Here is a 13,191-nt window from a genome sequence, read left to right as displayed (position 1 = left end):
AAAATCCTAGGGAATCAGCAAAGAAACTAATTGAGACAACTAACAGCTGCACAGAGTTGCAGACTGTAGAATAAATCCACAAAATTAATGACACTTCTATGATAATAAAATTCAAGAAGCAATAATAGAAAGGGAAGTTATTCAAAATAACTACAAAATACATAAAACATCTGGGAGTCAATCCATAAAAATATAACAATACTTGTATAGATTCAATTAGGAAATATTCCCTAAGGAAATAATGGCCAATTAAAACAGCTAGAGAAACATTTAATGTTCATAAGTGGGTCATGCCAACATAATAAAAACAATACTCCTAAAGTTGATTTGTAATCTTAATATTATACCAAGCAAATTATCAATGGGAAACTTTACAGTGCTAGACAAAGTTATAACAAATTCATTTGGAGAATTAAAATAGTTAGAAAACAGAGATATAATGCAAAAAGGTAAGAATGAAGACAGAGTAGTGCTTCCAAGCCTCAAACTATGTTATCAGCTGCAGTCATCAAAACTATTTGTTACTGGTTAAAAATAGAAAAGCAGCCCCAATGGAATAAACTAGAAAAGGAAGAAACAGAAATAATGGAACTCAATAATCTAGGATTCAATAAACTCTAAAACACAAATTATTTGGGAAAGAACTCCTGATTTGATAAGAATTTCTTGGAAAACTATGGTCTGGCAGAAATGTGGCTTAGATCAACACCCTACACCAGATTCTCCAATAAATTCAAAATAGATTTGTAATCTTTTGAAAAGGGATAGGATCAAAGGAGAAAAAAGAATAAATGGGGGCTGGGATAGGATGGAGGGAAATACAGTCAGTCTTTCATAATATGACTACTATGGAAATGTTTTGCATAACTATGCATGTATAACCTATATTGAATTGCTTGTCTCCTCAATGGGGGTGGGTGAGGAAGGAAGAAAAGAGAGAATCTGGAGCTCAAAGTTTTAAAAACAAATGTTAAAAATTGTTTCTACATGCAACCAGGAAATAAGATATCCAGGCAATGGGGTATACAAATCCATCTTTCCCTACAAGAAAGTAAGGGGAAAGGGGGGATAGGAGGGGATAGAAGAGAGGGAAGACTGGGGGAAGGGGTAATCATTATGCTTGCCATCTTGGGGTGGAGGGTAGGGGAGAGATGGGTAGAAAATTTGCAACTCAAAATCTTGTGGAAATGAATTTGAAAATTGAATAATTTTTAAAAATTATTTTGTGGCGGCTAGGTGGCAAAGTGAATAGAGCACTGGACCTGGAGTCAGGAGGACCTGAGTTCAAATCTGGCCTCAGACACTTAACACTTACTAGTCATGTGACTTTAGGCAAGTCACTTAACCCCAATTGCCCTCCAAAAAGCAAAAACCAAATTATTTTAAAAGATTTGTATTTTAGGAAAACCACCTTAGCAACTGAAGGAATGATATGTGGGGGTTGGAGAGACTTGAGGGAGAAGATCAACTAGGAGATACTTTTTTTTTAAAGCAATCAGGGTTAAGCAACTTGCTCAAGGTTACATGGCCAGTTATTTCTGGGTGTGGTGCTAAGTATCAGAGCCCAGATTTGATCTCCAGGTCATCCCGACACTGGGGCTGGTGCTCTTACTTGCTGTGCTACCTGGCCGCCCCACAACTAGGAGATTCTTACAGTAGTCAAGGTAGAAGACAAGAAGAGTCTGAATTAGGATACTGGATGTGTAAGTGGAAGGAAGGAGTCATATATGAGACAGACTGCGAAAGTAGAAAAAATGCAATTTAACTGTTGGTTGAGTATGTAGAAAATGATGATGATCATAACAATAATAAAATCTAATATCTATACAGCTAAAAAAAGATATGTAACCTGAATATTAATTAAAGATCAGCTCATAAAAACAACTAGAAGAAGAGTAGATCATATGACTTTCATAATTATGGGTAGGAAATATATTCTTAAACAAAGATAGAGGTAATTATAAAAAATAAAACAGATAATTTTAATTATATGAAATTAAAAATCTTTTATATAAATAAAATGTATACATTTCAGATAAGAAGGGGAGCCATAGACTAGGAAAAATCTTTGTATTGAATATTTCAGATAAGAGTTTAGTACCCAAGACATATATACAACAAATAGAAATGTATTAGATCAAAAGTGACTACAAAATATACATATGGTCAAAGGATATGAACAAACAATTCTCAAAAGAATTGTAAACTATTAATAAACATATGAAAAAATGCTCCAAATTACTAATACTAAGAGAAATGAAAATCAAAACAACTCTAAGGTTTTACCTAATACCAGCAAATTGGTAAAGATGGCAAAAGATGAAAATAGTATTAAATATAGAGGAATGGTCAAGGCTGGAAATATATATTTAGGCATTATTTGGAAAGAAGTAGTTAAACCTGTAGGAGCAAATGAGTTTGCCAAAAGGGAAGATGTAAGAAAGGAAAGAAAAGAGGACCAGAGGAATAACTTTGGGGGGTAATCACTCTATAGAGTCAGGAGGAGAATACGGAACCATCAAATGAAACAAAAGGGCATATAGAGAGGAAGAGGGATGCTCAGCAGCACACACTCTCTGCAGTTGAGGGAAAAGAGAGTATCCATGAAGGGAAAGTCAATAGCATCATGGTATAGAAAGGTCAAAGAGGATGAGGAAGGGATTCAAGGTATTTGCCTGCAATATTATGCCTTTCAACCTTGAGTCTTCATCTCTGCTGAATTTGTCTTTTTTTATAGGCATGAGGACCATTAGTTAAAGCTTTGGGCTAGGTCCAAATGGAATCTCAAGTCTATGGAGAACACCTGGGAAATCTTTACAAATTCTTGCTCTCATGCTGTTCCATTGGTATGATTGCCTTGGACACTGATTCCATATGGAGTCAATCAGTCCCTTCTAAAGAGGCTTTTGTGTTTTCCCCTTGCAACTGTGGGTGAAAACTCTATTAAAGAGCCATACTATATACCCACAAGGAAGTTTCCAGCAGTATCAGCTGAGCAGTTGTCATTGTAATCTTGAAGAACGAATGGTAGTGTCTTGACAATATTGGCAATAGGCTTTATGAGAAAATACATAGAAGACATTATAATCAGTCATTAAGGGAACATACCAGAGCCAATATCTATCTTGTACTCATTGTTAGTAATGAATACCACTGTATTCATATTACAGTATCCTGAGGCATCTTGACATTGACCCTATGAATATAATACAACACTAGGGCTTTACTGTCATGTTAATGAATAACACCACCTGATACCAGATAATGTGAACTTCTATGTTAGTTTCTCTGCTTCATACTGATGGATTTTAAATGGTATTTTTCTCTTTGATAGGCTCTTCTTTTTGCAGAATCTACACTTAATAGTCAAGATACAGACAGTCTATGCAATGCTCTATAGACTGAGTATAGGCTGGCATTTTTGAAGTAATTTGCAGATGTTGTGATACACGTATTTTCTGTGTTCTAACTTCTTTATCCATAAGCTCTATGGTATACATATTTATGTGATGATTAAATGTTGTAATGTTTCTGTATAGTTTTTTAAAGGAACAATTTGTATCTGTCTGAAAGAGAAAGAATGAGAAAGAACATAAAAGGGCTAATTTGATCAATTCATCAAGAAATATTTCATTTAACAAACATTAAGTAACTATTGTGTGTAGAACACCATGTTTGGCATTGAGATAGATGAATTCACAAGTAAAATGTAATTCTGTGTCCTTAAGATTATAATCTAGGGGGTGGCTAGGTAGCACAGCGAGTAAGAGCACCGGCTCCAGTGTAGGGATGACCTGGGGATCGAATCCGGGCTCAGACACTTAGCACCCACCCAGAAACACCTGGCTGTGTAACCTTAAGCAAGTTACTTAACCCCGATTGCTTAAAAAATAAAAATAAAAAAAGATTATAATCTAGTACAGGGAGGGAATATTTGTAGAAGAAATAACTATTACACAAAATAGAATGTAATAAATGAATTAGAACATGCAATAAATATCAGAAAGATTCAGGGATTTAATAGAATGGGGCAAAGTGGGGCTTTGCCACAGAGCACTCAGATCTGGGGTAGCATGCTTCCCTCCAAGAGCACTCTATATTCTTTGGTACTCTGTCAGCAAACACTATCACAGGGTATACCTCTCAGCAGGCTGCCACCGCCTCCTGGCTCTTTTTGTCATGGCATCCATTTGTTGGAGCCCACATCTTATTCCAATTGCTGCAAGGGCAAAAGATGGAGTCTCTGGAAAATGGTTCTCCCTCTTGGTGTAGATCTCATTTGAGACTTAGCTTTATGAGGCAAATACTACAGATATCATATAATTTTACACATGAAGAAACAGGCTCAGAGAGGTTAAGGTACTGTCTCTTAATCACCCAACAAGTATTGGGTGATCAAGTGAGTATTCAAGGCAAAATTTGAACCTGGGTCTTTTTGGTTCGAAATTTAGCATTCTGTCCATTTAAGTTTCATTAAGGACACAAAAGTGTAAGAGAACGATCACACACCTGAATAGTGGTCATTATAGGAACATTAGGTGTCCAGAGAAGTGAGAGTCCAATTAGGCTCAGCCACAGCTTGTAAAATCCTTCGCACTTACTCAGTTTTTTATTAACCAAGTCAATGGGAGGTTGAATGTGCTGATCTAATGCCAATGTTTGGGGTCCCTTGGCAATTCAACAAACATTTATCCTAGAAGGCACAGTAGATAAAGTGCTGGGTCTGGAGTCAGGAAGACTCATCTGCTTGGGTTCAAACCTGACCTCAGATACTACCTCTGTGAGCCTAAGCAAGTCACTTAATCCTGTTTGCCTCAGTTTCCTTATCTGTAAAACAAGCTGGAGAAAGAAATGGCAAACCACTCCAGCATCCTTGTCAAGAAAACCCCAAATGGGTACATGAAGAGTTAGGCAAGGCGGAAATGACTAAACCACACTTTGTATAAGGTATTGTCCTAGGTGCTGAGAAGATAAGGTCAAGATAAAAGTCAGTGTCTTCAAGGAGTTTATATTTTATGGGGATATAACACATAAAAAGAAAAGTAAATAAGAGTAAATTGAGGAAGAAACAAACACTAGTAGCCAGAGCCATAATTAGGAATCCCAGAGCCTAAGGCAAATTTAGTTCATGAGATCACAGGATCATAGATTTATAGAAAGGGCCTCAGAGGTCAGAGTCCAATTTCCTGCTTTTATAGATAAGAAAACTGAGGGTGTGACAAGTTCAGTGACTTATCTAGGCCCAAACAGTTAGTGTCTAAGGCAGGATAGGTCTTCCTAACTCTATGTCTAATGCATTACCCACTGTGCCCCTTAGTGGCACAAATAACAACGTAGTTTTGTCAGGAGGCGGGGGGGGGGTGGCCTCCTGCCCAGATGAAACCTGGGAATGATGGTCAGTAAAGGAAAGAAGCCTGCCCTTTTGAGGCCAAAGTGGGTTCCACTCTCTACTCCAGAGGTCAGTACCCTGGAAAAAGTCCTGCTTGCTTTGCATAAGCAGGACTCTGCTAAGAAGGAAGGGAGAGAGATAAGGTAAGGCTTTGCATAGGATATAGCACCTTAGGGTATTCTTGAAGGAAGTGAGATATTCTTTTTAAAGATTTTATTACTATTATTATGAACCTGACAAACATGAACAGAAATGAACATTTGTCTATACAAAAAAGAGGGGAAAAAAGAAGACTGTCCATGAATACCGGAATCTCCACCATGTACAGAAACCAAGAACTCTAAGGGGTAGAGATGAGGAGGAGGAGGAACATTCCAGACATGGAGGATGGTCTGTTGGAAGACTTAGTGTTGGGAAATCGAATGCTGATTTTGGGGAGCAGCCAGTACACCAGCTTGGCTGGAATACAGAGTGTATGAAACCGAGTTACATAAGATAAAGTTAGAAAAGTAGGTTGTAGCCAGACTCTGGAGGACTCTCTGTGCCAGGCTGAGTTCGAATTCTATCTTAGAAATAATGGGGAGCCACTGAAGATTTGGGGGCAGCAGAGTGACATGGTCAGATAATATATCTAAAGAACAACAGCTGGGTTACTATCTAAAGGATGAATTGCTGAAGAGCCTAGATGCAAGGAAAACATTTCAAAAGAAATCCATGGGAATCTCTCTCCCTGTCTTTGTCTATTCTCATACCTTCTACTAATCCATCTTATTTATTTATGAATGAAACCCACCTGCCCAATTACTGGGAGTTATGCCTAAATTTAGTGCATAAAGACAATGATCTCATTTATTTTCCAGTTCCTTCTCAAGCGCAATTCATTTTTAGTAGCTGTAATTTGCATTTTAATGCTCTCATATGTGTGTGTATATATCTACGTACATATAGATGTATATATATAATTTCAGATTATAAATAGAAAAGAAAAGCCTCCTTATATAAAGTTTTGCCTTGATTACCAATGTTGGAGCTGTTGGTACAGTTTTGTGAAGCTTTTAGCACTCAAGGATTCTTGATCCTAAATCTAGAAAAGGGAACATTGTAACTGATTTAAAAAGAGACTTCTTGCGCTCCGTAGGTTCCTGTTGACCCCTCAAACAGCTCTGTCCACTGGGTTTTTCTGTTAGTCTTCTCTGGGTTATTCAAGTACTTGGCTTGCTTACTATTTGGTGAGCATACGTATTATGCTGGATGCCAATACAGAAAATATAGATATGGTCTTTGATCCTCAAAATCTCATGGTCTAGGAGACAATGCCCATGGAAAGTCTGTTGGGAAAAAGAAAACAGAAAAAATGACCTAAGAGTACAGAAACAGAGACAAACAGGCCAGCTCTGAAAGTGAGGTGTGAGGTAACACGCATTTATTAAACTCCTCTATGTACTAGGCACTGTGCTAAGCATTTTACAAATATTATTCCATTTGATCCTTCAAAGGAAAATCAAGCTATATGTAATAAGAGATTTGTAGTTTCCTATGCACCCCCCCCTTTTTTTTTATACTCTATGTGAAAATACTCATTTCATTCGGTCTTTTTGTTCAAAATTAAAAGTATTGAATTTTAAATGGCTGTTGAGGTGAGCAGAAGCTGCTTTTTATAGCGAATTCTATATAATAATAATAACAACACTATAGGTCAATAGCAGCTAGTCCAAGCATTAAGGATGGAGCCAGCAGAATCAGAACACCAAGGGGTAGGAAGGGATTTGAAGCTTCCCACAAACCATAGAACCCAGAGGAGTAATTGACTAAAGGGGATCTGAGAAATGAAGTTAAGTTCATCCAAAACAGCTTTGTATTACCTTTCTTATACCTAGAACCTCAGAGATTATTTAGGTCCTGAACCCCATGGCAAATTGAGAAACCAAGATTTGGGACCATCAGGACAGGAGAACAATGGGTATGTACTAAACATCCTTATTTAACCAGTCTCTCTTAGTAAAGGTATTTTTTTGATGTGAACTGCAGGGCAGATATAGAGACATCCATTTGACACCAATACTTTGGCAATCACTTTTCTCCCTTTAGTCAGCTCCAGGTAACCTTAGTGGTCCTGGATAAGATAGGATCAGAAGAGAGCTCCGAATTAGGAAAGGAGGTGAAACTTGAGAGAGATAGCAGCGCTATAAATAGGGTGGGGCAACCAGGCTTTTCCCCAGGGGACCAATATTTAAACACCACTTGCAATCCTTCAGCAGAAATAATATAATAGGATCAGAGATTTAGATCCAGAAAGACCCAAGCTATCAAGTACAACCTCATTTTATTGATGAGGAAAATGAGACCTAGAAAGGCAATGACTTGCCCACCTTCACACAGTCAGTAAGCATCAGAGACAAGATTTGAACTCTCATTCTCTGACTTCTAGACTTAGGGTTGGTTCTACTCTAACACAATGCCTCAACTAAGTTTAGCACCTAGATTGCAAGACAGCAGAGAGCTGCCATATGACTGACTTTCTCCCCCAGTGACTATGCCCCAGATGAGCTCCTCCATGACTCAGTCAGAACTGGCTCCCCTGTAATGCACCAGACAGAAAGCTCTTGGCTTTGCCATGATATGAGTGTGGGATCTGAAGGTTATGTTTCTTAGTCTGAGAGTTCTATTTACTCCTTCATTTGCCCCAGGTGCAAAACTCTTACCTTACAACCCTGAGGGGTGGACAATGTGCTCCCACTGATCTTGTAACATTAAAAACCAAACCAAAGGCAATTCCTACTGGATATTCTTCTTGGTTGTGTGGAATCAGGGGAAGACAGTCTTGGCTCTATGTACGTGTAGCTAAGCATTTTTGCATTTAGTATTAGCTGCAATAGAAATCATTGAATGAATGCCTCCTAAGGAGAAGGGTCTAAGTAGATGGGAAGCCATGGTATTCTTGGAAACCTTGTTCTGGTTACTATCCCACAGCAATGGGAACCACTAGCTTCAAAAAATTCCCACAATTAAGAAAAAATATATATTCATAGAGGAATTTTGCCCCCTGGGGAGGATAATTTCATATTTAGTAATACCGAAAGTAGCATAAAAATAGAAAATTGAATGATTCACAAAGTAAAAAAAAAATAGCTCTTCTCAGTCTTGTTCAGGCAAAGACCATAGAGAAATTATTTCATGGCTTATTTTTCATAAAAAGGTTTTCATGAACCACAGTGAAAAAATTCTGACTATTTGCCACAGGGGCAGAATTTGCCATATGCACACACCAGCTTAAAGAGAGGGTTTGAGGGGCTCAAGCTAACTCTTGTTGGGTATGGGAAGTGAAATTTAATCTCTGACCTCTTCTTGTCTCATTGTGCAGCCAACGATCCAAATACACTGACCTAAAATTTCCACGGTGGTGTGATTTGTTGGCCGCCCCGGACTTTCTCCATTGTTACTGCAGCTGTCATTGTGGGGGAAGGGGCTTTCTGGAGTTCAGACTTTTAGAGCCAAAAGAAGCGAAAACAGCTCAAAGAGTTGATTATGTGTGGACTGCTGACGGAGATTTAGCATTCTCTGGTCACTAGCTCTGAAATACTTGTAAGCTCCATGATTTCAAGGGCATTTGCTTTTGAGAGCACAAAGCACTCTCACCCAGAGTGTGAGCTATTGGGCAGAATACTTAACTACACAGCTGCCAATCGACATTTTTTCCTTGATTGACAAATATCCACTAAATGCCCAGCACTGTGCCGGGTGCTATAAAAGAAATATAAGAAAGGGTCTCCCTGCCCTCAAGGAATTTGAAATCTACCTCAGAGACATAATTAGAAAATTATAAAAACATTATAGTGCTTCTATTTTGCTTATTTGATTATCACAACAAGGAAGGGGGGGGGCTAGGCAGGACAAATGGTGCAGTCTTATAGTGATTTTGCACGAGATAAAACAATAATTAAGGGGAGAAAGGGGAATTTTGGCCTAGGGACTTCTAATCCTAAATCCAGTGTTCTCTCTAGCACTCCAGAATAACATCCGCACTGCCCAGAGGAGGTGGGGCATACTTAAAAGCCTCAGGGAGCCTGTCTGAGTCCACCCCCACCTCAGCTCGCTTCCTGGCTTGATTACCTGGTGAATGGTTTCTAGATTACTCATTCCTAGCGGCAGTCTCACACCTAGGCTTCCTCCTGTACTTCCCCATATTGACACCTTTTGGCCCAAGACCTCAGCTTTGAACCAGACCTGCTGGGCTCTTAGCAATGGCCACCTACCAACCTCTGTCTGCCACCCCACCCCTTGTCACACAGCCATATGTAGTTTAGTGACTCCCAGACTTTTCAAGTATGAGGATCTCCATTTAGCATCAAAATATTTTGCAGCCCTCCACAGGATAGTAATTGGTGGTCTGGTGTCCTTTGATAACACAAAGAAACTATTCTGAATGTTTTAGTAACCATGATAGCATCTACATTAGCAAAAATTAATATGGCTAATAAGGAAATATGCATCTTGCCTGTAGAATGTATATATGCCTGCATATTTATGAATTCACTTGGGTTTGGGGAGCCCTTGAAACAACGGGCGTGGAGCCATCCCAGTATCTTCGGTTCACAGATTAGGATCTGCTGATTTAGTACTAAAGTCTATGATACAGAAAATACATGCCATAGGAATTCTGAGAAGGTCAAAACAAACAATGGCTGGAGTGGAGAGGCAGGGCTTGAAGGATGGGTGGGTGTACAAGACCGGGAAATACATTTTTGGAAGAAGAGCAAAGGCTTTTTCATTTTGCAAACACTTTTGAGAGTGTGCTTGTAGTGAAACCTTTGTTTTCTTTTATCTCCAGTGCTTGGCATAGAGAAGAAACTTAATAAATGCCTGTTGATCATTTCATTTCCCTCAATGAAGAAGAAAAGGAATTACCAAGAATCTTCCTTCCTTTTTTTTTTTTTTTTTTGCTTTTTGGAGGGCAATTGGGGTTAAGTGACTTGCCCAAGTTCACATGGCTGGTGTTTGTGTTAAGTGTCTGAGGCCGGATTTGAACTCAGGTCCTCCTGGGCCAGTGCTGTATTCACTGCGTCACCTAGCCACCCCCCCTTCCTTCCATTTGTGAAAGTTTGATAACTCCTATTTGGGGGTGAGGAGAGGGCAAGATAAAAATAAGTGCCTGTTAATTGAAAACAATTTTAATTAAAAACAAAATAGTTCATTTAACTGGGATGAATCTACATGAGAAAAATGGAGCTTCTCTCTGGTCTACCTCATGTAGTAAGTCCCGTTTCCTTCCTTTATAAGCAGTCTTGGATCTGGTCATTACTTTCCTGTCCCAGTACCATCTTTATTATCTTCTGCCTGGATTATTTTAACTGAACTTTTCGTCTCTGAGCTGTCCCACCTCTGTTTCATTCTGCATATTGTTGCCTAATTGAACTTTGTCTAGGAAATAGTGATTTTTTTTGTCTGGTGGGAAATCAGATCTTTTTAGTCTTCGCCACTCATCTCAGCCTCCATGGAACATTAGGGGTATAACAGGGGTGGGGAATTGAGAAGGGTCTCCTCATGAAAGTTTTGCATTTTTAAAAGTAGAAAAAGTGATTTGCCCAGACCACTGATATGATAGGTATTAAAAGGAATTTCCTGGCCTTAACTCAGATAAGGGATGAAGGACAAAGAAATTTAAGGTCTTCTTTAGCTAGCCTGCTGCAGTTTGCATAAAAATAGAGCCAGACCCTCACTGAGAGACTCCTACTCTCAATCTGGAAGAAGTTTTAAACAGGAGAGGCTAGACTTCTAACCTCCTGCCTGGAGGTAACAAACCTCTAAGCCCAAGCCCATAGGGAGTCAAAAAGGAGAGGCTTCTGTCCTTTCTAGGCTAAGGGTCCCTGCCCTTGTTGAAAGGGAACGGTAGTTCTTCAGTCCAGAAGAACATTGTAAAGGGTTTTATTTTTCTTCTCCCGTCCACCCCTACCAAGGACATAGTAGGAGGAGTGGGTTGGAGGAGTGGTTTTCAAAACTAGGAAGGAAGGGAGAGAGAAGAAGGAAGGAAGAGGGACAGAGGAAGGAAATTAAAGAATGAGGGTCATTAAAATATTTTTAAAAAATGCTCAGAAGAGCCAGTCATGATAGTACATGGTTGTAATCACTGTTACTAAGGAGATTGAGGCTAGTGGGGAATTCTGAGTCTGGGAGTTCTGAGTTGTAGTAGGGCTAAAGTTGATCATGTGTCTGTACTAAGTCTGGCATCAAATGGTGAACCCCTGAGACTGGTGGTGGTGATGGCACAGGCTACCTTAGGAATGGCAAACCAGCTCAGGCTGGACACAAAACAGGTTAAAGTTTCTGTGCTGATCAGAAGTGGGACACAGACCATGAGTGGCAATATTCCAGTCGGGGCAAGATAGGGGACCTAGTCTCAAAAAAAAAAAGCACCAAAGTGCACAGAAGGAAGGTCAGAAGGAATCACAGACAAGCAGGACAGCTTTGAAAGTTACATGTTGAATTTATCATGTGCTTAAAAGAAAACTATTAGAGTCTATTACATACTGTACTAAATGAATAAACTTAGAGTTTCATGTACAATTTCTCTTCTATCCATATCTATGTATGTACGTGTGTGTATAACATATATGGAGATGCTGTAGCAGCAAGCACCCCAGCGTCCCCAGGGTGGCTGCCAACACAGGTTCTTAGATCTGCTTTGCTAAAGGAAAGCAACTCAAAATAGGTTAACAAGCTTACTTTAATCAGTCAAACATATTTCGTTTACCTAGTTCAGGGGAAAAAGGTCAGCACCCCAAACTTCAGAGTATACAGACAGAATTATCAAGACAGAGAAAGAGATCAAGTAGACAGGTTTCCAAACTGTCCAACCATTACATCCATACCAAATCAATATCTGGGTTTTTCAAAGCCGAGGGGGGGGGGGGGGTCTCAACAACGGCTTCCCATAGTCTCATCTGATCAAATCACGGAACACTTCTCAAAGTGAGCCCCAAAGCAAAGCCTCACATCAGGGATTATATAGCCTTCTCCTGGCTCAGAGAATGTAACCACCCTCTTGACCCACTGCCCAATCACACAGCATCAAGGTGTAGGCATTCCTGAAAACCAAGCCTCCTGCCACAGGCTCCATGTGACCACGTTCAGCCTATTAGGAAGCAGAGTATATTTTCAAATCAAGGACGGTTCTCAGAGTCCCTTAAACCTATCAAAGGGCCTAAGGGCAGGGAAGAAATTTACATTTCCATTACAGATGCTTATTTTATTTAAGTTCGCACACACGCATACATATGAACATCATCACACTCTAACTGAAAAGAACACAGTAGTACTCAGCCCAGCCAGAGACTGGAGATAGTGGAGGCTAGCTGCCACAGAGGAGTGAGCTCACAGAGTCCAGAGGATTGACTGGTCCAGTAGATGTCATGCCAGGCAATCAGATAGCATCTGTACCTACCCAGGAGCTAAGAGACCTGCCTCATCCAGTCCAGTGACCAAGTGATCTGAGAGTCCATGCCTTGTGAAGAGCAAGCCTAGCTGAGCCACATATCTAAGGGAGATGCCACACCAGTCTGGCCTAGCACCAGAGGGGCTCATCTACCTCTGAGGTCCTATAGTGAATTTTGTGAAGACTCTTAGAAGAGAGGACATGTTTGTCTCACCACCATTGTCTTTAAATTTGTACCCACTTTCCCCCAACTCCATTCCTCCATATTCTGTGTATATTTGTAAGAGTGGGTGCTCTAATTTTTGGGTAGATGTGCGATGGGTAGCAAGGCTTTATAACTTTTTTTCCTGTTATGCTATTTGAGTGTATTTTT

General features: G+C 39.6%; 1 long non-coding RNA gene across 1 annotated transcript; it reads right to left on the bottom strand.

Annotated features, from left to right (window-relative positions):
• Positions 1 to 5,587: 5,587 nt before the first annotated feature.
• LOC138159934 (uncharacterized) lies at positions 5,588 to 8,227 on the bottom strand. The gene is made up of 2 exons (XR_011168020.1): positions 8,092 to 8,227; positions 5,588 to 6,717 (listed from the first exon to the last, which is right to left on the bottom strand). It is a non-coding gene; the product is annotated as an uncharacterized lncRNA (long non-coding RNA).
• Between the last annotated feature and the right edge of the window lie 4,964 nt (positions 8,228 to 13,191).

This window comes from Petaurus breviceps, unplaced genomic scaffold (genome assembly GCF_028583685.1).
Source record: "Petaurus breviceps papuanus isolate PSGF00001 unplaced genomic scaffold, PetGlider_PUasm1.0 178, whole genome shotgun sequence".
Taxonomy (NCBI): domain Eukaryota; kingdom Metazoa; phylum Chordata; class Mammalia; order Diprotodontia; family Petauridae; genus Petaurus; species Petaurus breviceps.
The sequence above is the reverse complement of the archived record's forward strand: the minus strand, read 5'-3'. Positions and strand labels throughout refer to the sequence as shown.